We start from the raw sequence: 24,578 nt of genomic DNA, 5'->3' as shown, positions 1-24,578 counted from the left end.
GGTGGCACTAATCACAGTATATGATGTGAGCCTCACACACAGGCTGAAAGCCAGGCAAATGCAAATAAAATTACAAATAATAAAAAAAAAAATGACTGAAGTTCTAGCCCTGAAAAGGGCTTTTTGGGGTGCTGTCCTTACAGCAGAGATTAGATGAGTCCTTCAGGACTGTAGTGGACACTAAATACACTAGCCTAGCTATCTATTTCCCTATAATGTCAGCAGCAGCAACACTAAATCTCCTCTCACTAAGAAAGCAAGATCGTAATGAATCTAAAATAGCTTCTGCCCAGAAGCCGGGAGGGTCTGAGAGGGAGTGTCTGCTGCTGATTGACTCAAATGTGTCAGAAGGCTGTGAGATACAGGGTCAAAGTTTCCTCAATGATGACGAATAGGGAGTGGATCAAACATCGCATATGTTCGCCCGCAGCGGCGAACGCGAACAAGCTATGTTCGCTGGGAACTGTTCTCTGGCGAACTGTTCGCGACATCACTATTTAAGATGCTTCTTTTCCCTAAACTGTTCTATATTTTACAGAACACCGCAATAATACTATTAGAGAGGGACATCCGTCTACTCAATAGCATGCTTAGAAGATTTATCTGGCAGGATAAAATACCTAGGATATCACTGATCAAACTATCCCTTGCAAAGGATTATGGAGGTCTCGTACTTCCAGATGTACAATCTTGCTTTTCTGGCACGCATTGTGGCAGATTGGATCTTTTCTAATGATTATGTTCTAAACAAGTGACCCTAATGTGGGGAGAGGATAATGGCATTCAGTCATGTACCTTTTTCAAACAGGTAGACAGTAATAATTTTTTGGATTACTTTAGCAACCATCACACTAGTTGGAAGACCAATATTCCATACAGCCAGTTTAGGAGGATTCGGCGTAATTGTACAGATATAAATACTTACGACACACAAAGCATACTTCTCAAAAATAAATTCAAGGAAAAACACTATCCAGAAGAACTAATAGAATCAGGCTTTCAAAAAGCACGTTCTCTAAATAGAGGAGATTTGTTAAAACCAAAAATTCCAAATAAACCCATAAATGATGACTCACATTTTGTATCTTCATTCATCACTAGATATAATAATAATTATAAGGAGATAAAAAAGATTCTGTTTAAACACTGGCCATTACTTAAACGAGACCCCATTTTCAAAATAATATTACAAGATAAACCCAGATGTACATTTAAAAGAGCTCCTACTATCAAGGAAAAACTGGCACCTAGTAAGGTCGTTATGTGCAAACGTAAGTTAAAAACTCCTCACAAGAGCACTCACAACTCTATGATGTCAAACATAGGAACTTATAGATGCAATAAAAATAGATGCAATATGTGCAAGTATATAACGAATGGCCTTAAAAACATTATATCCAATAGCACTGGAGAATCCTTTGCAATTACTCAAATAATAACATGCAACTCCAACTATGTAGTGTACTGTATAACATGCTTGTGTGGCCTACAATATATAGGTCGCACCTGTAGAAAAATCAGACAAAGATGGTCAGAACATTTGAGATGTATTCTGAAGGGGTCTGATAAATATAGTACCTCTAGGCACCATTCTTCCACACATGGCACAAATAATTGTGTCATGAATATCACCCCATTGGAAATTATTCCTGCCCTAAGTTCCCAAAACAGAATGACTAAATTACGCCAGAGGGAAACCTTTTGGATTTACCAATTTAAAACTCTACATCCAGAGGGCCTTAATGAAGTAATAGATTCTGCTGCTTTTTAATACATCTCTAATACATATAATATCACTTCAAATTACACTTTTTTATATACATATTGCAACATCATGTTTATTATTTTATAATATGATACCTTCATATTATATCCATCACTTGCACAACTTTATAGTTGTGAATGTACTCTTCACAATCAATCTATTTTAGATTTTATACTCAGTAGTATTTCACTCATTTTTTATACCACACATATATATACACACACTAGGCATAATTAGCCCCCCTTTCTCACTACGATGTAATACATTCGCATCTATTATCACTAGGACATAGACGCATATACATATATATATATAAGGTATGCGGTCCTTACACTTATGTAATATACACATTCAGTCACGTAGGTAGTTTGTGAACGCTACAGTTAGAGCTCACTTAGTGCATCTTTTTCACCCATTGAGGCATCAGCCATCCACCACGGCCCAATCACACTCCCTTTCACAGTAGTTGCACGGACACGTCATGCTCATACATAGCAACATTAGTAACAGATACTGTTTCTATGAGAGTCATCGCACGCATCCTAACATAATCACCACGTCATTCGACACACACCCTTAGCCCCAATCAAATGGAGCAACACATCACATGATCGGGTTTTTTTGGACACAGCACTTCCATTGGTTTGGCGCGACACACCTTATTCTGACGAAGCAATAGGATTGGATATTTATCATAACATCCCTATTCGTTGAATTATACACACCCCTTCTCTGTTAAGAAACATAAGACTATACCTTTTTACAGCTTATTATTTACACCTAGGGTGCTTTTCACAAATACAATCAAGGAATAAAAACGGATATAAAAACAGCGCATGTCGCAATAATACACTTTACATATACATGTATAAATAACATCACGAATATTCATAACCATTTATAACACTGCTCTTAACATTTAAGACAACTCATAGAGCTCAAATCTCAGGACATCTACATATGTCTTTGATTCTAGTCTATATATTTTGAGAAGGATTAGTAGGTTCTATATATTAGACATTTGTTTTGCACATCGTATTGTATCACTGGTATTATCTGTAACATCCGGTTAGAACATCTAGGGAGTGAATTCATGCAGCACCTGTTCTAATGAGCTACAGCTGATCCCATTAAGCCTACACAGGGGTATATATGTAAGAGACTCCAGTATATTCAATATCATTTGCCTGAGGAAAAAGCGTGGTTAGCGCTTAGAAACGCATTGCAATTTTACTACAGATGTCATTGTAGATCTGTGTATTTTTTAATTAAACATTTTTATATCGATACTGGATTTCTCTGCTTTTCCATCATCCTGATATACTTGAAGTTCACCTCACATCACGACAGTGCTTTTTGGGTGGATATGTGCACTAGGACACCATAATATTCCTAGTATGCTACATTTGCACTATAGGGTGCAATATTTTCTGTGAGTATCCATGCGCAAGCAGTAGCAGATATTCATTACTGGTTCAATATTGATCTGCACTAGGGGTCACCCTCTTGTTTTCTCTCTTGATTTCCAGATTACAGATATACTTTCTGCGTTTGGGAGGAGCAGCCCTCAGCATAGTGCACAGTCAGCTGGGACACTGTGAAGTTCCCAGACCGTTCACCTAGGCATTATCTCTGCCTTCACACATTGTGAGTATGCTTACTTTTGCATTATTCTCTTTATAAAAATTGGCTACACTAGGAGGCGCCCTTCTCTCTCTGATATGTTCTAAACAATGCACTTGAGGAAAACATATGTGATCCATTTCTTCCACGAGCACTAATTCATTGTGAGCCAAAAGAACTCCCAGTCAACTTCAAGAAACTTAAAACCTTTTTTAACCCATTAAAGGCTTGATGGAAGATAGGGAATCTCCTATCTATAAATTGTAAGGTCTCCCAATACTTACCTCTCACTGGAAACCCAAAATTTCAAGCTGGCATAAATTTGACTGTCTTCAAAATGTGGCACTCACTAGGACTGGATAGGATTGTGCATTTAATCGACCAAGAGAAAAAAATCTGTCAAAACATTCGAGGAGCTTAAAAATGAGTTTAATCTCACCAATAAAGAGTTCTTTGCATACCTACAGGCAAGACATTTTGCCTTAGAATTAATGAAGGAGGTAAACTGGTGCTGGGCATTAGGTAATCTGGAAAGCTGGTTTATATTGGTTAAGAAAGGGTATATGTCTATTACTCCTTGTTATCATATTCTGGAAGTTAGCAAGGGAACTCCTATCTTTGAGAAAACTGCTCAAGAATGGAATCTGATGCTACCACAAAACAATATAAATTCTAAATTTATACAAGCATCCATTCATAAAGTTTCACAGACCACGCTTTCAGCTACCTGGAGAGAAGCACATTTCAAACTCTTGCATAAATTTTATTTCACTCCTGAAAAAGGCTATAAGTTTAGAAACCCAAATTTCAATAAATGTCCTAAATTCTCTTTCATAGCCACAGATCTCTTACATATGATATGGAATTGTCCAAGGATCAGACAATTCTGGTATAAATTAGAATTCTGGCTGAATTCATCACTCAAGATCTCTCCTCTGGCACTATCATTACCCAAGTCCTTTTCTGCCTAAAAAAGCATGAGGTACAGCATACTAGTGAAAAACTGATAATTTTATCTATTCTGGCAGCCAGGCATTTAATTTAAAAAAAATGAAAAACAAGAGAGACTCCAAGTATCTCAGAGATTAAAAATTATCTTAAGAAACAATGCATATTAGAACAACTAGACAATGACAATCAAGGATATAGACACTGGGTTACGACTTCCATTGGGGGTGGAGTCACGCTGTTGTGTGCTCCATGTTGGCGTTCGTTTGAAGTGTCCCTAGAAATATCTCCCCAGCTCACAGCCGCATAGCCCAAGGAGTCATGGCTTAGAAGCGGCATCGAGAAGGAGTACAACTCCCGGAGCTGGAAGTCCTTCTGGCTGGTCCGGCCGCAGTGGCATGGTATAGGAAGCCTGGAGTGCCTGAGGTGATTTGGACCTGCTCCAAGAGAGATATCAAGTTCAGGTGACACACGGCAAGTGAAAGTGCTACGTAGCAACACAAACCAGGCCATTGGCTGCAATAGCTGTCGGAAGACGGGGCTGCTGATGCCTGGAGGGATCTGGGGGTCGCACTCTACCCAATCAGCATATCCTGGTGTTGCAGATGCGGAGGTTGTTGGGCCTGTTACGTGCCTTGTTCCGGTGTAACTTGTTGTTCCTGCTTGCTATGGATGTCGCACCCTGAAGTCACAAGGGAAAACTCTGGAGCCTAGCAGACACAGATGTCACGCAAGTAGTATCGCTTTTTCAACATTACAAAAATTGCTAAAATGGCTTATCACCAGGGCATTATACATATGACTCTGACACTCCAGGGTAAAACCCCAATTACGGGCAGAGCCTGTTTTTCCTAACAGGATTTGGTGTTCATGGATCAACTTGGTTCATGAGTTTAAGGTTGGATGTTCATATTTCTTAGAATTAACTATAAAATATTTTTGGAAGATATAAAGGTACTTTTCTCTACTAATGTGAGCCTCTTATGAACTGAAGAAATCTAGGTTCTGAGAAGTAATCTGGACTGGATAGCGGGGCACATTCACCACAGAAAGAAACCCCTAATAGTGGGGCAACACTGTTGCATACTTTGCAGGGACAGCACCATATGTAATCGCTAAAGTAGTTATTTTGTTTGGTGGGTTGTTCTTGGTTATCTGCATCGTGTGTGGGTATATTTAAATAATAGAGTCAATGTTTAGATATTCATCTGAAAATATGAGTACTATATTCTATGTTACTAGATCTGTTCAGCTACTTATAATTTGTTTACATTTATATTTAGGTGTTAAATGATCATGGTTATTAGGTAAACCAATAGATGATAGCAGGCTGTTACACTTTAATTGCAGGGGAAAATTGTTAGTTTGGCCTTCTGCTTTATTTTCACAGGCGGAACCTCCAACACACACATAAAGCACAGAGAAAAAAAAAAGAGAATTTTGTTTTGCACTATAGAATCACTAGTAGATTTTATTCTTGGGTTAATGGAAAAATTTGTCACGCAGGTGAAAAAAAATTCACCCATAATGCCTGCTAAACTCAAAGATAAAAAAACATAAGGTAGCTGAAGTGAGTTCAGACTCTATTGCTGAAAGTATGGTTAATCCTTTTGATGTGCAAGCATTGGCAACTCAAATAAGCCAGGTATTTACTCCACAATTTGAATCTATTAAAAAAGACCTTTTAAGTATTTCCTCCAGATTAGATTCCCTTTCAGGAGAAGTTAAACAATTTGCAGCCAGGATATTAGAGGCAGAAACTAGGATTTCTGACTTAGAAGATCAGGTTAACATGCAAGAGAGCACATTCTCTATGCAGGAATCTAAAATACACAATTTACAATCCCGACTGGAGGAATTAGAAGACCGCTCTAGGCGTAATAATATTCGCCTAGTCGGTCTTCCCGAAACATCTGAGTATGACAACTTATTAAACTTTACATCTATACTTCTCCCGCAAATTCTAGGGTTTCCCCCCCAACAACTTCCTTTAGTAATTGACAGAGCCCATAGAGTAGGCCCAAGGAAAACCAATGAGGATGGAACAACTAGAAGTAGGATTTGTATTTTTAAGCTCCTCAAATTTCAAGCCAAGATTGAAATGCTTACACTTTATAAAAAAATTGATCCTTTTACCATTGCAAATAAAAAAATCCTGTTATTTCAAGATTTTTCAAACAAGACAACTATGAAAAGAAAGAGTATGGCTCCTTATTGTACCCAAATGATAAATAAGGGAATAAATGCGTGCATGTTCTATCCAGCTAGAATTGTAATAGAATAGCTTCGAATACTGTGAATGAAGAAAAAAGCTATATGTCTCAAAATTCGTAACTCATATTAGAGATACTCTTTTTCTTATTATTCTGCTAAAAATCCAGAGCTCAAAGGAGCTATATGGTTTGCTCAGGAAAAAAGCAGTGTAAAATCCTGGGCTTAGGCTTCAGGATGTTTGATCTTGTTATAATCCAGGTTTATGAATATCATGTTTGTGTGCTGTTTGTATATATGGTTTCTTTTGTTAATAATTTGAATTGGTGTGTGTTTTTTTTTTCCCTTGCTGCCTTCTTCTCCTCTCTCTCCCTCCTTTTCCCCTCCCCAATCTGCCCTTACCATCAATGTTAGCCTTATATTTCTAGATGTCAATTAATAAGGGAAAATTAAATATACTTTCCTGGAATATTGGTGGAGTCACTTCACCAAGAAAACATAAATTAATAATTAAAACATTTGGTGAGCAGGAACCGAGCGTGGTCTTTTTACAGGAAGCGCATTTAAAAGCATCCAAATTGAGATCTAGATGGGTGGGGGAGGTATTCATGACTCTGTGCTGTGGTAGGAAGTCCGGCGTTGCAATACTGTTGAATAAAAATTTATCCTATAAAATAATACATGTCAAATTAGATCCAGAAGCTAGATATGTTATTTTACTAATAGAAATTAATTAAATACAATTTGTTTTTTGTAATATATATGCGCCAAATTCGTTCTGCAAAGTATTTTGGGAGAGATTAAAAGTTAAATTGTTCTCTTTCTCATCAGATAATTTAATCATAGGTGGGGACTTCAATCTGTCTCTATGCCCGGAATTAGAAAGATTCTCACAGAAAAATCTAAAAACGTATATGAAACAAGCCAAATATATTAAGAGTTTTTGTCATAAGGTTAAAATTATTGATATTTGGAAGGTTCATAGCCCAGACAGTTGTTCCTTTTCATGTGAATCAAAAACTTTTAGAACATTCTCTAGAATTGACTTTTTATTAGTGGCAGAATCATTATCTCTTCAGAAAATTGTATCCAAAATAAGTGATATCGCAATTTCGGAACATGCGGTTATCTCATTGTCACTCCATATGTTTGCTAGACCTAAAGAAAATAATCAAGTCATTTTTTTCCCTAGATTTATGAATAAAAATATCAGGTATGTATGATGGCTTAAAAAAATGGAAAGACTACTCTACACATAATATATCTTATGTTAATAAAATAGAGACATTTTGGGAGGCATCTAAAACAGTTTTAAGGGGAGATATAAAAGCATATATGTGCAGTAAGAAAAAGAGAGATAATTTGAGAGAGGTTCAACTTGCAAATCAAGTTAAAAACACCAATAGAAAATATATCTAAGTCGGGTAAAATGGGAGAATTATTGCAGAGCAAGGCAGGAAAGAGACATGTTTGTAAAACAGAAATCTAAAGAAGAAGAGAGGAAGATAAGTATGCAGTTTAGAGGCCATTATGGGAGTTCTGCTAAATATCTTGCTAAATTAGTTAAAAATAGAAAAAATAAAAATTATATATTAGCTATTAAAGAGGGAGATTAAAGATATACAGAGTCCACAGATATTAGTAAGATCTTCTATACATATTACCAGAACCTCTACTCCCAGACGAGCAATAATTAGGCTAATCAAAAAAAATTCTGGGCGCAGATTAGAACACCGTTGGTCTCAGAAGATTTGCTTAATGTGCTTAATGCACCAATTACAGGAGAAGAGATTAGAAAAGCGATAGAAAAGGCTAAATAAAATAAGACGGCAGGCCCTGATTGTTTGCCGGCAGAATACTTTAAAATTCTTGCTGAAGAAGTTAAACCTCCTCTTGAAAAATTGTTTAATAATTACTTCTCAGCAAGTAAAATATCTTCAGGTTATTTTTCAGCCGCTAATATTTTGTTAATTCCAAAGAAAGGCAGAAATCCAGAAGATGTTGCATCATACAGACCGATATCTGTGCTTAATATAGATTACAAGCTTTTAACCTCTATTGTTGTAACTAGATTTATGATCTGTCTGGAAAACCTTATTCATAGTGATCAGACAGGTTTTATGGCCTCCAGGAATTTATCAAAAAATATGAGGAGAGTTATAACATGTCTGGATTATATGTGGAATAGAGGCAGAGATAAGAGGAAACAATTTAAACATGATACAGCACTTCTAACGCTTGATGCCGAAAAGGCCTTTGATTCTATAGAATGGGACTATCTAATAACTGCTCTGGAGAGGTTTGGATTTAAAAATCAATTTGTTCATTTTATACGTAATCTTTACAATAGCCCAACCTCCTTCTTATTGATTAACGGGACATTAACATTGCCTATAATCCTAAAAAAAGGTACTAGACAAGGTTGTCCCTTGTCACCATTACTTTTTAACCCCTTAATGACAGAGGACTTACCAGGTACGTCATAGAAAAATCTCCCCTTAACGACAATTGACGTACCTGGCACGTCCTCTGTTGTTTGAAGTGCTGGAAGCGATCATGATCGCTTCCAGCTGCTTCCAAGGGATTGTAGTGATGCCTCAATATTGAGGCATCACTGCAATCCCCTATTTTACCCACTGATGCAGAAAGGGCCACTCTGGGGCCCTCTCTGCATCGGCTATTGATTGCAAATCATTCCATTACGTTGGTGGGTGGGAGCAGCTTCCTGGAGCTTGTTGTGATGTTTATTACTTTCTAATCATTCTAGATCGGATATTGCCTTGTGTGCGGTTGCGGCCGGGGGGGTGGGCGGCCGGGGGTGTGTGCGGCGTGTGTGCGCGCGTGGGCGCGCACACAAAATATGCAGTTAACTAAAAAAAAAACTGATGCCGATTAAGTGGTGTCTCAGTTGTTTAGTAAGGGATCTGGGAGGGGGAGGTATGTAGATTGTTCAGGGGGGGCCTGCTACACTACAGAAAGCACATTTTTAATATAAAAAAGTAAAATAAAACAATTTTGGGGGGCAAATTGGGTACTGGCAGACAGCTGCCAGTACCCAAGATGGCGGCAAATAGGTAGATGGGGATGGTTAGGGAAATGTATGGGGGGGGGATCAGGGAGGTTGTGGGGTAAGGGGGATCCATCACTGCACACTGTATAAAAAAAATTAAAAAAAATTCTAAATGCTTTTTATTTCAGTACTGGCAGACTTTCTGCCAGTACTTAAGATGGCGATGGCAATTGTGAAGTGGGGAAGGGAAGAGAGCTGTTTGAGGGGGGTCATGGGGCGATCAGGGGGTGGGATGTGTCAGGTGGGAGGCTGATCTCTACACTAAAGCTAAAAATTAACCCTACAAGCTACCTAATTAACCCCTTAACTGCTGGGCATATTACAAGTGTGGTGCGCAGCAGCATTTAACGGCCTTATTATTACCAAAAAGCAAAGCCAAAGCCATATATGTCTGCTATTTCTGAAGAAAGGGGATCCTAGAGAAGCATTTACAACCATTTGTGCCATAATTGCACAAGCTGCTTGTAAATAATTTCAGTGAGAAACCTAAAATTGTGAAAATTTTAACAGTTTTTTTTATTTTATCGTATTTGGCGGTGAAATGGTGGCATGAAATATACCAAAATGGGCCTAGATCAATACTTGGGGTTGTCTACTACACTAAACTGAAGCTAAAATTAAACCTAAAAGCTCCCTACAAGCTCCCTAATTAACCCCTTCACTGCTGGGCATAATACACGTGTGGTGTGCAGCGGCATTTAGCGGCCTTCTAATTACCAAAAAGCAAAGCCAAAGCCATATATGTCTGCTATTTCTGAACAAAGGGAATCCCAGAGAAGCATTTACAACCATTTATGCCATAATTGCATAAGTTGTTTGTAAATAAATTCAGAGATAAACCTAAAGTTTGTGAAAAAAAATTGTGAAAAAATCAACAATTTCTTTTATTTGATCGCATTTGGTGGTGAAATGGTGGCATGAAATATACCAAAATTGGCCTAGATCAATACTTTGGGATGTCTTCTAAATAAAAATATGTACATGTCAAGGGATATTCAGGGATTCCTGAAAGATATCAGTGTTCCAATGTAACTAGCGCTAATTTTGAAAAAAAGTGGTTTGGAAATAGCAAAGTGCTACTTGTATTTTTTGCCCTATAACTTGCAAAAAAAAGCAAAGAAGATGTAAACATTGGGTATTTCTAAACTCAGGACAAAATTTAGAAACTATTTAGCATGGGTGTTTTTTTGTGGTTGTAGATGTGTAACAGATTTTGGGGGTCAAAGTTAGAAAAAGTGTGATTTTTTTCCATTTTTTCCTCATATTTTATATTTATTTTTATAGTAAATTATAAGATATGATGAAAATAATGGTATCTTTAGAAAGTCCATTTAATGGCGAGAAAAAAAGTATATAATATGTGTGGGTACAGTAAATGAGTAAGAGGAAAATTACAGCTAAACACAAACATTGCAGAAATGTAAAAATAGCCATTGTCATTAAGGGTACGAAAATTGAAAAATGGTCCGGTCATTAAGGGGTTAACTTAGCATTAGAACCCCTAGCCATTTGGCTAAGAGACAAACTAGAAGGAATTCCTTTGGGGGAGCATTCCCTTAAAATTTTATTATATGCAGATGATCTCTTAATTTGTCTATATTATACAGCTCAAGTTATACCAATAATCTTGTAGTGTTTAAATCTTTTTGGCTCCTTTGCGGGTTATAAGGTAAATAATAACAAAAGTAAATTGATGTGGATAGATAAAACTAGATATAGTATATTAAAACACCTGTTTAATGAAGTTGATTCGCTTAGGTATCTTGGTATATATTTGCATAAAAATCCTCATAATTGGTATAGACTTAATTATCAAGTATTGATACAGAAAATTATGGACTATGGACTTCTTTTCCTCTGTCAATTTCTGCTAGAGTCAGTCTTATTAAAACAATTGTTTTTCCATGAGTATTATATCCATTACAAAACCTGCCTTTAATATTAAGTAAAAAGGATATGCAGAAACGAAATGCTAGTTTTGCTAAATTTATTTGTAATGGTAAGAAAAAATCACGTATATTGTTGGATAAACTGATGCAAGAACGTGGCTCTGCAGGTATGGCTTTACCCAATATAAGACTCTATAATTTAGCTGCCTTAGCTAAAATTGCTATAGACTGGTTAGCTGAAACTAATTCGTTTTCTACAGATGTTTTAGAGAGTTTTTTTTATTTCCCCCTTTTCACTGAAAGCATTAATACATATTTCGCTTAAAGAATTACCAAAGTATATAAAGAGCTTAATATATTTTAAGAATGTTATTACTACATGGCATACATTTTTTGTGTTAATAGGAGTGGATTATGCATACTCTGAATATCTACCCATTATAGGTAATCCGGAATTTTTCCCTGGAAATAAGCAGGAGGTTTATAGATTATGGACCAGAAATGGTCTAAAATTTATTTATCAACTACTAATAGAAAATCGTCAAGTGATTTCTTTTGAAAACCTATCTCAACAGTTTAATCTGCCAAATAAGAATTTTTATGCATATTTGCAAGTTAGACATTATATTAGCTCTAGGACTTGGTATGATACTGAGGTTCCCGCATGGTCAGATATTAAAACGTGTATCTCTATAACTAAAACCAGGACTCCTTCAATTTCCCTATTATACAGTATAATGTTGAATAAACAAAGTCAATCTTTTGTAGAGAAACTTTGTAACTTATGGCTACCATTTTTTCCCAAATGTAGATAGGGAAAAAAATTAAAGCAAGTTACTTATTAATAATTTTTATTATACACCCAACAAAATGACTAGAATGTATCCTGGTCAGACCTTCTTTTGCCCACGCTGTACATATATACATGCAGATTTACGGCATTTCTGTCGGTCATGTCCCAAGATTCAGCAGTTTTGGAGGAAAGTGGCCTTCTGGCTTAATAAACTATATAAGGTGAATATTTTGTTTGAATTAGAGGATGTTGTCTTCCTTAATACATACGATAATAACGGCCCTCTGCATAGAAATATTTTAAACACTATAATAATGTTGATTAGACAATTGATAGTCAAGAATGGGAAGGCAAAAAAGGCACCAGGTTTCTCTCTCTTTATTAAAGAAGTCCAAGCACAAATAGTGTTTGAATCTTTTAAGTTAAAAACAGCAAAAGAAAAGGAAATTAAGAAATTTATGATAGGTTGGCTCCCTATAATTAAAACATATCCAATATCTACACAGAAACATATTTTATATTGTTTCTGACTTCGGATAGTTTTGCTGACCTGGCTATTCTTGGTGCATTTCCAGTAGTTTGGATAGTAGGATATAGGGGTTAACGATTATCTGTTCCTCGAGGGGGGGGGGGGAGAGAGAGGGGGTTTTCCTTTTTTTTTTCTCCTTTTTTGTTTTGTTTTGTTTTGCCTATGTCACACACATTGTCGGTATTAAATAAAAGATCTAAAGAGAAAGAAAGAAAAAAATGGTGGCTAAATATATATAGTACAGCAGGAAACTGTTTGATGTTATTAGATTATTATTAGGATCAAACATTTATTGTACAAACCGTTAAAATATATACTTTATTGTTATAATGCAATTCAATGGATATCTATTAGGAGTATTTATCTCTCGGTGTCTTGTACCGGTCTGGTTGTGTTTTTTTTTTTTTTCCCTTTTTTCTTTGTTTTTTTTTCCTTTCTTTTATGATAAAATAAAAAGGCCAGCAATGTAATTTGAAATCATAAATGTATGTTTGTTTAATCGCATTGTTAAATCAGAAGATATACATAATTTTCTTTTGCTTATGCTATATTCTTGTAAGTTATTATTTTCATTGTTACATTGTTGACTTTAAAATAAATATAAAAAAAAAAAAGAACAATGAGACACCGATATAGCTAATGAACTGGATATTAGAACATTTTTCAACAAGTCGGCAGTATTTATTAAGTCACTCCCGACCACGAAAATTGATTATATAATATTCCCTTTCCAGAATTCAGAGCTGGTACTCCTGAGTATTTGGTAGCTAAGGACTTCATCCCTCCATTACCCCTTCCCCCCCTTTTTTTTATTTTTGTTTGTTTTTTTTGTTGCTGTTTCATTGCTGTGCTTTGTCCCCTTGTCCTTGTATATAGGTAGGAAGTATAATAGATATAAAATGAGTCAGCAGTATAAAACAGAAATCCTTTTTGGATAATTTTAGTCAAGCTGTGAATTTAAATCATGCTAATGTTATATTTTTGCTTTGTTTTTTTTTTATCATGGCGTAAACTATATGTATAAACTTTATTTTGCTAAATTAAAAAAAAACAGATAAACAAGCTAATTCAATAAAATAGGAAAAGAGTCATCTAAAGAAAACATGACTATTACATAAGTTGTTTAATAAGGTATTTATGGTATGAGAAAACATTACAGTATAAGAAATTATGACTATGTAGTCTCTGATATAAGGCTTAGCCTTTTTTCTTTAGATAAATATTCATATGATTATAGGGATAAGTTTACAGAGTTGTTTATATACTAAAATGTTATGTTTACATAAGATTGTTTGGTATAAAATATTGAGCTAATAAATGAGATGAGTCAGTAACAGTTAGGTCAATTGTTGAGTAAAGCTGTAAGAGTTAAGTGGGAGTGAGTTTATAACTCACCTGAGTAATATAAACTGCAGGAGTTAGGATAGATGGCAAGGTCTATGATTACGGCACATTTGTTCAGCCGAAACGCGTAAGACCGTATTTGTCTTGCACTATTATTATTTTGGAAATAATTTGTTTTATTTAAGTCAATAAAGAAGAGTATTTTTACAGCAAAAGATCGCCTATATCACTTGTTTAATCAAACAAAAACATTGTTTTACTTGCATTTTTCTGCAAACAGTTCTCTGCATTGTGAGGATGTTAGATAATATCGGGTCTGCAGCTATTCTATGCATTCCAGTCTGGACTGATTTATAGACACCCTCACTTCAAGCAGCTGGGATAGAAGAAGAAAGGGAAGTTTCCCTCACGGCTGTTAGATCTTGTTCCTTTGAAAGCTGCTTGATAGCTCAGGTCTGGTTACACTGATTAATTTCAGCTTTCTTGGCTTGCATATATTTGCTGCAACACAAGTGGACAGCTCCACCTACTGGCTATGTTAATCAATGTACTGCTTCTCAATGCTTTCCATAGCAGTCACGTGACTGAAAAAAGGGCATTATTCTGAAATGGCGAAAATTGAACCGTTGTAAACCGAGGGTCATCTGTATTTATTTGTTATCTTCTTCATATCTGTATCGTCAATTTTTAATATATTTTTATACATTTTTGTACATTTTTTATTTATGTTTTTTACATGTTTTGGTCATTTTATGAATTTTTTTCTCTTTTTGTGTTTTCTTTTGTTAATATTTAGTCAAATCTAGTATCAATATTACATTTAATCTTGTTAGAAGTTTTGTTGTTCTTATATTTAACATCTTGTGTCCTTTATCTGTATTCCCTTTGAGACACAGTAAGGTTAATTTTTAGGTGCACTATAAGTGGTTAATGTGTAATTGGTGGGGGTATTTATAGGATAAGGATTTGGAATAGAACATGTCTATGAGTAAGCGCCTGTAGGGGGTGCAAAACATGTTAGACATTGCCTGTCTGTCCTCCTGTTTTTTGTAAGCCGTATTTTCTACTACAAGTCTTTTTAATGCAAAAAAATTGGAATAAAGTGTTTTTACCTTCATATGAGTATACTAGTTTTTTAAAGTACTGAAACTGTAAAGTGTGAGGCCTCTCTCTTGCAAGATTGTATCTGCCTAGATGTTCAAACGACAGTGCACCTTTGTTAGCAGGGTTGAACCTTGATGGTTGCTAAGTCCAAACATGGTCACAACAGTGTATTTTACAGTGCTTGTGCCTAAATTATTTAACTCCCAAATGGAATTGTGCCTTCGTTAATGAGAGTTCAACAATTTAGGTGCAAGCACTGTAAAACTGAACATATTTTTTTTTACATTTCTGAATGTCTGAATCTGCTTATTGACATCTGCAATCATTTTTACTCTCATCTGGTTGAGATGCAGATTGACAGACATTCAGGAAGAAAAGTTCTTCAACCTTCTGTGCATTTGTCTCCTAACTTTATACACACTTCTGCCTCACCTCAATTGCCCTGTATGACTTGTGAAAGACCATGCTTAATTTAGGCTGGGGGGGAGGTAAATTAAGCCAGAAGTGCTCTCCTCAAAACAAGCTGTTTTTTTTTTCCTTGGCTCCCGTACCATCGATAAACTGGCTGTGATTAACTCTGGTGAGACCAGAAATTTTTGTACCAAGAATATTCAACTTCCTTGAAATTTCTGATCCAAGAGAAAACCATACTGTCTCTAGGAGTTCTCCATACTGAGCTTATCTCTTTTGATTTTTTCTTTTCTTTCAAATTACCAGTAAGTCTGTATCTTTTATGGCTCTGGAAGCAAGATTTAGTTTCTCTGGTCCAAAGTAGAACTTTCTCAGTCGAGTCCTTATTGTTATGATCACTGCCTCTCTTGGTGTAAACAATTGCTGCTCTCTGTATTTTGAGTCTGCTGTTCCTTCTGCAAATCAAGACTTTTTGGATGTGTTTTCTAAAATCAAAGCCGAAAAGTTGCATCCCTATTGTCCATATTACTGATCAATGGGAGTACTTCCAGGAACTCAGTAGCCCATGAGCAGGACTTACCCTCTGCCTGCACCTGAAACAAAAGCCTTAAAAAGTATAAACAACGTGCAAAAAGGGTTTATACACCTTTCCTCCTCTCTAGCTTGGTGTGGGTTTTTTGTGGGACCTCCTCAATAGTAGAATTAAACCCTTAAAATAAAGTTCATATGGAACAGGTTTAGTTCTAATACTTCTGAATATTTAAAGGGACAGTCTACACCAGAATTTTTATTGTTCAAAAAGATATATAATCCCTTTATTACCCATTCCCTAGTTTTGCATAACCAACACAGATATATAAATAAACTTTTTACCTCTGTGATTACCTTGTATCTAAATCTCTGCAAACTGCCCCCTTATTTCAGTTCTTTGGACAGACATCCATTTTAGCCAATCAGAGCTTGCTCACTGGTACTCCACGTACGTGAGCATAGTGTTATCTATATGACACACATGAACTAACACCCTCTAGTGGTAAAAAAATGTCAAAATGTCCTGAGAGAAGAGCCTTCAAGGGCTAAGAAATTAGCATATGAACCTCCTAGGTTTAGCTTTCAACTAAGAATATCAAGATAACAAAGCAAAATTGGTGATAAAAGTAAATTGGAAAATTGTTTCAAATCATGAAAGTTTATATTGGACAAGACTGTCCCTTTAATTGCCCATATTTATTCTTTTCTCCTATGTAAATTGCAGGATGTTTATTTGCAGACACCTCATACCTGTAATACTCCTGCTAATATATGCCTAGATTTAGAGTTTGGCGTTAGCCGTCAAAACCAGCGTTAGAGGCTCCTAACGCTGGTTTTGGGCTACCGCTGGTATTTAGAGTCAGTCAGGAAAGGGTCTAACTTTCACTTTGCAGCCGCGACTTTTCCATACCCCAGATCCCGCTACGCCATTTGCGTATCCTATCTTTTCAATGGGATCTTCCTAACGCTGGTATTTAGAGTCTTGGCTGAAGTGAGCGTTAGAAATCTAACGACAAAACTCCAGCCGCAGCAAAAAGCCAGGAGTTAAGAGCTTTCTGGGCTAACGCCGGATCATAAAGCTCTTAACTACTGTGCTCTAAAGTACACTAACACCCATAAACTACCTATGTACCCCTAAACTGAGGCCCCCCAAATCGCTGCCACTCTAATAATTTTTTTTAACCCCTAATATGCCAACCGCACACCGCCTCAACCTACGCTATCCCTATGTACCCCTAATCTGCTGCCCCTAACACCGCCGACCCCTATATTATATTTATTAACCCCTAATCTGCCGCCCCAACGTCGCCGCCACCTACCTACAATTATTAACCCCTAATCTGCCGACCGGACCTCACCGCTACTCTAATAAATGTATTAACCCCTAAAGCTATGTCTAACCCTAACCCTAACACCCCCCTAAGTTAAATATAATTTAAATCTAACGAAATAAATTAACTCTTATTAAATAAATTATTCCTATTTAAAGCTAAATACTTACGTGTAAAATAAATCCTAATATAGCTACAATATAAATTATAATTATATTGTTGCTATTTTAGGATTAATATTTATTTTACAGGCAACTTTGTATTTATTTTAACCAGGTACAATAGCTATTAAATAGTTAATAACTATTTAATAGTTACCTAGTTAAAATAATTACAAAATTACCTGTAAAAAAATCCTAACTTAAGTTACAATTAATCCTAACACTACACTATCAATAAATTAATTAAATACAATACCTACAAATAAATACAATTTAATAAACTAACTAAAGTACAAAAAATAAAAAAGAACTAAGTTACAAAAAATAAAAAAATATTTACAAACATTAGAAAAATATTACAACAATTTTAAGCTAATTACACCTACTCAAAGCCCCCTAATAAAATAACAAAGCCCCCCAAAATAAAAAAAATGCCCTACCCTATTCTAAAATAAAAATAGAAAAGCTCTTTTACCTTACCAGCCCTTAAAAGGGCCTTTTGCGAGGCATGCCCCAAAGAATTCAGCTCTTTTGCCTGGAAAAAAAAACATACAATACCCCCCCCCAACATTACAACCCACCACCCACATACCCCTAATCTAACCCAAACCCCCCTTAAATAAACCTAACACTAAGCCCGTGAAGATCTTCCTACCTTATCTTCACCACGCCGGGTATCACCAATCGGTCCAGGCTCCGATGTCTTGATACAAGCCCAAGCGGGGGCTGAAGACGTCCATCCTCCGGCTGAAGTCTTGATCCAAGCCCAAGCGGGGGCTAAAGACGTCCATCCTCCGGCTGAAGTCTTGATCCAAGCGGCGGCTGAAGAAGTCCATCATCGGGCAGAAGTCTTCCGTAAGCCGTATTTTCTACTACAAGTCTTTTTAATGCAAAAAAATTGGAATAAAGTGTTTTTACCTTCATATGAGTATACTAGTTTTTTAAAGTACTGAAACTGTAAAGTGTGAGGCCTCTCTCTTGCAAGATTGTATCTGCCTAGATGTTCAAACGACAGTGCACCTTTGTTAGCAGGGTTGAACCTTGATGGTTGCTAAGTCCAAACATGGTCACAACAGTGTATTTTACAGTGCTTGTGCCTAAATTATTTAACTCCCAAATGGAATTGTGCCTTCGTTAATGAGAGTTCAACAATTTAGGTGCAAGCACTGTAAAACTGAACATATTTTTTTTTACATTTCTGAATGTCTGAATCTGCTTATTGACATCTGCAATCATTTTTACTCTCATCTGGTTGAGATGCAGATTGACAGACATTCAGGAAGAAAAGTTCTTCAACCTTCTGTGCATTTGTCTCCTAACTTTATACACACTTCTGCCTCACCTCAATTGCCCTGTATGACTTGTGAAAGACCATGCTTAATTTAGGCTGGGGGGGGAGGTAAATTAAGCCAGAAGTGCTCTCCTCAAAACAAGCTGTTTTTTTTTCCTTGGCTCCCGTACCATCGATAAACTGGCTGTGATTAACTCTGGTGAGACCAGAAATTTTTGTACCAAGAATATTCAACTTCCTTGAAATTTCTGATCCAAGAGAAAACCATACTGTCTCTAGGAGTTCTCCATACTGAGCTTATCTCTTTTGATTTTTTCTTTTCTTTCAAATTACCAGTAAGTCTGTATCTTTTATGGCTCTGGAAGCAAGATTTAGTTTCTCTGGTCCAAAGTAGAACTTTCTCAGTCGAGTCCTTATTGTTATGATCACTGCCTCTCTTGGTGTAAACAATTGCTGCTCTCTGTATTTTGAGTCTGCTGTTCCTTCTGCAAATCAAGACTTTTTGGATGTGTTTTCTAAAATCAAAGCCGAAAAGTTGCATCCCTATTGTCCATATTACTGATCAATGGGAGTACTTCCAGGAACTCAGTAGCCCATGAGCAGGACTTACCCTCTGCCTGCACCTGAAACAAAAGCCTTAAAAAGTATAAACAACGTGCAAAAAGGGTTTATACACCTTTCCTCCTCTCTAGCTTGGTGTGGGTTTTTTGTGGGACCTCCTCAATAGTAGAATTAAACCCTTAAAATAAAGTTCATATGGAACAGGTTTAGTTCTAATACTTCTGAATATTTAAAGGGACAGTCTACACCAGAATTTTTATTGTTCAAAAAGATATATAATCCCTTTATTACCCATTCCCTAGTTTTGCATAACCAACACAGATATATAAATAAACTTTTTACCTCTGTGATTACCTTGTATCTAAATCTCTGCAAACTGCCCCCTTATTTCAGTTCTTTGGACAGACATCCATTTTAGCCAATCAGAGCTTGCTCACTGGTACTCCACGTACGTGAGCATAGTGTTATCTATATGACACACATGAACTAACACCCTCTAGTGGTAAAAAAATGTCAAAATGTCCTGAGAGAAGAGCCTTCAAGGGCTAAGAAATTAGCATATGAACCTCCTAGGTTTAGCTTTCAACTAAGAATATCAAGATAACAAAGCAAAATTGGTGATAAAAGTAAATTGGAAAATTGTTTCAAATCATGAAAGTTTATATTGGACAAGACTGTCCCTTTAATTGCCCATATTTATTCTTTTCTCCTATGTAAATTGCAGGATGTTTATTTGCAGACACCTCATACCTGTAATACTCCTGCTAATATATGCCTAGATTTAGAGTTTGGCGTTAGCCGTCAAAACCAGCGTTAGAGGCTCCTAACGCTGGTTTTGGGCTACCGCTGGTATTTAGAGTCAGTCAGGAAAGGGTCTAACTTTCACTTTGCAGCCGCGACTTTTCCATACCCCAGATCCCGCTACGCCATTTGCGTATCCTATCTTTTCAATGGGATCTTCCTAACGCTGGTATTTAGAGTCTTGGCTGAAGTGAGCGTTAGAAATCTAACGACAAAACTCCAGCCGCAGCAAAAAGCCAGGAGTTAAGAGCTTTCTGGGCTAACGCCGGATCATAAAGCTCTTAACTACTGTGCTCTAAAGTACACTAACACCCATAAACTACCTATGTACCCCTAAACTGAGGCCCCCCAAATCGCTGCCACTCTAATAATTTTTTTTAACCCCTAATATGCCAACCGCACACCGCCTCAACCTACGCTATCCCTATGTACCCCTAATCTGCTGCCCCTAACACCGCCGACCCCTATATTATATTTATTAACCCCTAATCTGCCGCCCCAACGTCGCCGCCACCTACCTACAATTATTAACCCCTAATCTGCCGACCGGACCTCACCGCTACTCTAATAAATGTATTAACCCCTAAAGCTATGTCTAACCCTAACCCTAACACCCCCCTAAGTTAAATATAATTTAAATCTAACGAAATAAATTAACTCTTATTAAATAAATTATTCCTATTTAAAGCTAAATACTTACGTGTAAAATAAATCCTAATATAGCTACAATATAAATTATAATTATATTGTTGCTATTTTAGGATTAATATTTATTTTACAGGCAACTTTGTATTTATTTTAACCAGGTACAATAGCTATTAAATAGTTAATAACTATTTAATAGTTACCTAGTTAAAATAATTACAAAATTACCTGTAAAAAAATCCTAACTTAAGTTACAATTAATCCTAACACTACACTATCAATAAATTAATTAAATACAATACCTACAAATAAATACAATTTAATAAACTAACTAAAGTACAAAAAATAAAAAAGAACTAAGTTACAAAAAATAAAAAAATATTTACAAACATTAGAAAAATATTACAACAATTTTAAGCTAATTACACCTACTCAAAGCCCCCTAATAAAATAACAAAGCCCCCCAAAATAAAAAAAATGCCCTACCCTATTCTAAAATAAAAATAGAAAAGCTCTTTTACCTTACCAGCCCTTAAAAGGGCCTTTTGCGAGGCATGCCCCAAAGAATTCAGCTCTTTTGCCTGGAAAAAAAAACATACAATACCCCCCCCCAACATTACAACCCACCACCCACATACCCCTAATCTAACCCAAACCCCCCTTAAATAAACCTAACACTAAGCCCGTGAAGATCTTCCTACCTTATCTTCACCACGCCGGGTATCACCAATCGGTCCAGGCTCCGATGTCTTGATACAAGCCCAAGCGGGGGCTGAAGACGTCCATCCTCCGGCTGAAGTCTTGATCCAAGCCCAAGCGGGGGCTAAAGACGTCCATCCTCCGGCTGAAGTCTTGATCCAAGCGGCGGCTGAAGAAGTCCATCATCGGGCAGAAGTCTTCATCCTATCCGGGCAGAAGAGGAGATCCGGACCGGTAGACATCTTCATCCAAGCGGCATCTTCTATCTTCTTCCATCCGACGACGAGCGGCTCCATCTTCAAGACCTCCTTTGCGGATCCATCCTCTTCTTCAGACGACGAATGAAGGTTCCTTTAAGGGACATCATCCAAGATGGCGTCCCTCGAATTCCGATTGGCTGATAGGATGATTGGATCAGCCAATCGGAATTAAGGTAGTAAAATTCTGATTGGCTGATGGAATCAGCCAATCAGATTCAAGTTCAATCCGATTGGCTGATCCAATCAGCCAATCAGATTGAGCTCGCATTCTATTGGCTGTTCCGATCAGCCAATAGAATGCAAGCTCAATCTGATTGGCTGATCCAATCAGCCAATCGGATTGAACTTGAATCTTATTGGCTGATTCAATCAGCCAATCAGATTTTTTCTACCTTAATTCCGATTGGCATCAGCCAATCGGAATTCAAGGGACGCCATTTTGGATGACGTCTCTTAAAGGAACCTTCATTCGTTGTCTAGTCGTCGGAAGAAGAAGATGGATCCGCGCCGGAGGTCTTGAAGATGGAGCCGCTCGTCGTTGGATGGAAGAAGATAGAAGATGCTGCTTGGATGAAGATGTCTACCAGTCCGGATCTCCTCTTCTGCCCGGATAGGATGAAGACTTCTGCCCGATGATGGACTTCTTCAGCCGCCGCTTTGATCAAGACTTCAGCTGGAGGATGGACGTCTTCAGCCCCCGCTTGGGCTTGGATCAAGACTTCAGCCGGAGGATGGACGTCTTCAGCCCCCGCTTGGGCTTGGATCAAGACATCAGAGCCTGGACCGATCGGTGATACCCGGCATGGTGAAGATAAGGTAGGAAGATCTTCAGGGGCTTAGTGTTAGGTTTATTTAAGGGGGTTTGGGTTAGATTAGGGGTATGTGGGTGGTGGGTTGTAATGTTGGGGGGGGTATTGTATGTTTTTTTTTCCAGGCAAAAGAGCTGAATTCTTTGGGGCATGCCCCGCAAAAGGCCCTTTTAAGGGCTGGTAAGGTAAAAGAGCTTTTCTATTTTTATTTTAGAATAGGGTAGGGCATTTTTTTATTTTGGGGGGCTTTGTTATTTTATTAGGGGGCTTAGAGTAGGTGTAATTAGCTTAAAATTGTAATATTTTTCTAATGTTTGTAAATATTTTTTTATTTTTTGTAGCTTAGTTCTTTTTTATTTCTTGTACTTTATTTAGTTTATTTAATTGTATTTGTTTGTAGGTATTGTATTTAATTAATTTATTGATAGTGTAGTGTTAGGTTTAATTGTAGATAATTGTAGGTATTTTATTTAATTAATTTATTGATAGTGTAGTGTTAGGTTTTATTGTAACTTACGTTAGGATTTATTTTACAGGTAATTATGTAATTATTTTAACTAGGTAGCTATTAAATAGTTATTAACTATTTAATAGCTATTGTACCTGGTTAAAATAAATACAAAGTTGCCTGTAAAATAAATATTAATCCTAAAATAGCTACAATATAATTATAATTTATATTGTAGCTATATTAGGATTTATTTTACAGGTAAGTATTTAGCTTTAAATAGGATTAATTTATTTAATAAGAGTTAATTTATTTCGTTCGATTTAAATTATATTTAACTTAAGGGGGTGTTAGGGTTAGGGTTAGACTTAGCTTTAGGGGTTAATACATTTATTAGAGTAGCGGTGAGGTCCGGTCGGCACATTAGGGGTTAATAATTGTAGGTAGGTGGAGGCGACGTTGGGGGCGGCAGATTCGGGGTTAATAAATATAATATAGGGGTCGGCGGTGTTAGGGGCAGCAGATTAGGGGTTCATAGGGATAACGTAGGTTGCGGTAGTGTACGGAGCGGCAGATTAGGGGTTAATTGTATAATGCAGGTGTCAGCAATAGTGGGGGCGGCAGATTAGGGGTTAATAAGTGTAAGGTTAGGGGTGTTTAGACTCGGGGTTCATATTAGGGTGTTAGGTGCAGACGTAGAAAGTGTTTCCCCATAGGAAACAATGGGGCTGCGTTAGGAGCTGAACGCTGCTTTTTTGCAGGTGTTAGGTTTTTTTTCAGCTCAAACTGCCCCATTGTTTCCTATGGGGGAATCATGCACAAGCACGTTTTTGAAGCTTGCCGCGTCCGTAAGCACCGCTGGTATTGAGAGTTGCAGTGGCGGTAAATTATGCTCTACGCTCCCTTTTTGGAGCCTAACGCAGCCCTTCTGTGAACTCTAAATACCAGCGGTATTTAAAAGGTGCGGGGGAAAAAAAGCCAGCGTTAGCTACGCGGGTCGTTACCAACAAAACTCTAAATCTAGCCGATAGTTTGCAAAGTGATGAGTTTTTGAAAACTATTATTCCTAACAAACCACAAATTATTTATAGAAAAAAACTAAAATTTTAAAAACGAAGTAACCCCTTTCTTAAGCTAAAAGTTTGATTTCAAAACCAATTACAATTAATGACCTAACAGGCTTTTATACATGTGGGAAATGCAAGACCTATACTTATAAGAAAAGTGTACATAAGTACTTTTTCTCATGACACACAGGCACAGAATATAACATTTACAAAGTTATTATCTTAAAATGTAATTGAAAAATGTAAATCCCGTATTCTTGAACATCTAAGAAAAATTGAAAAAGAAC

Source organism: Bombina bombina, chromosome 6, assembly GCF_027579735.1.
Source record: "Bombina bombina isolate aBomBom1 chromosome 6, aBomBom1.pri, whole genome shotgun sequence".
NCBI lineage: Eukaryota > Metazoa > Chordata > Amphibia > Anura > Bombinatoridae > Bombina > Bombina bombina.
This window is presented reverse-complemented; position numbering follows the sequence as displayed.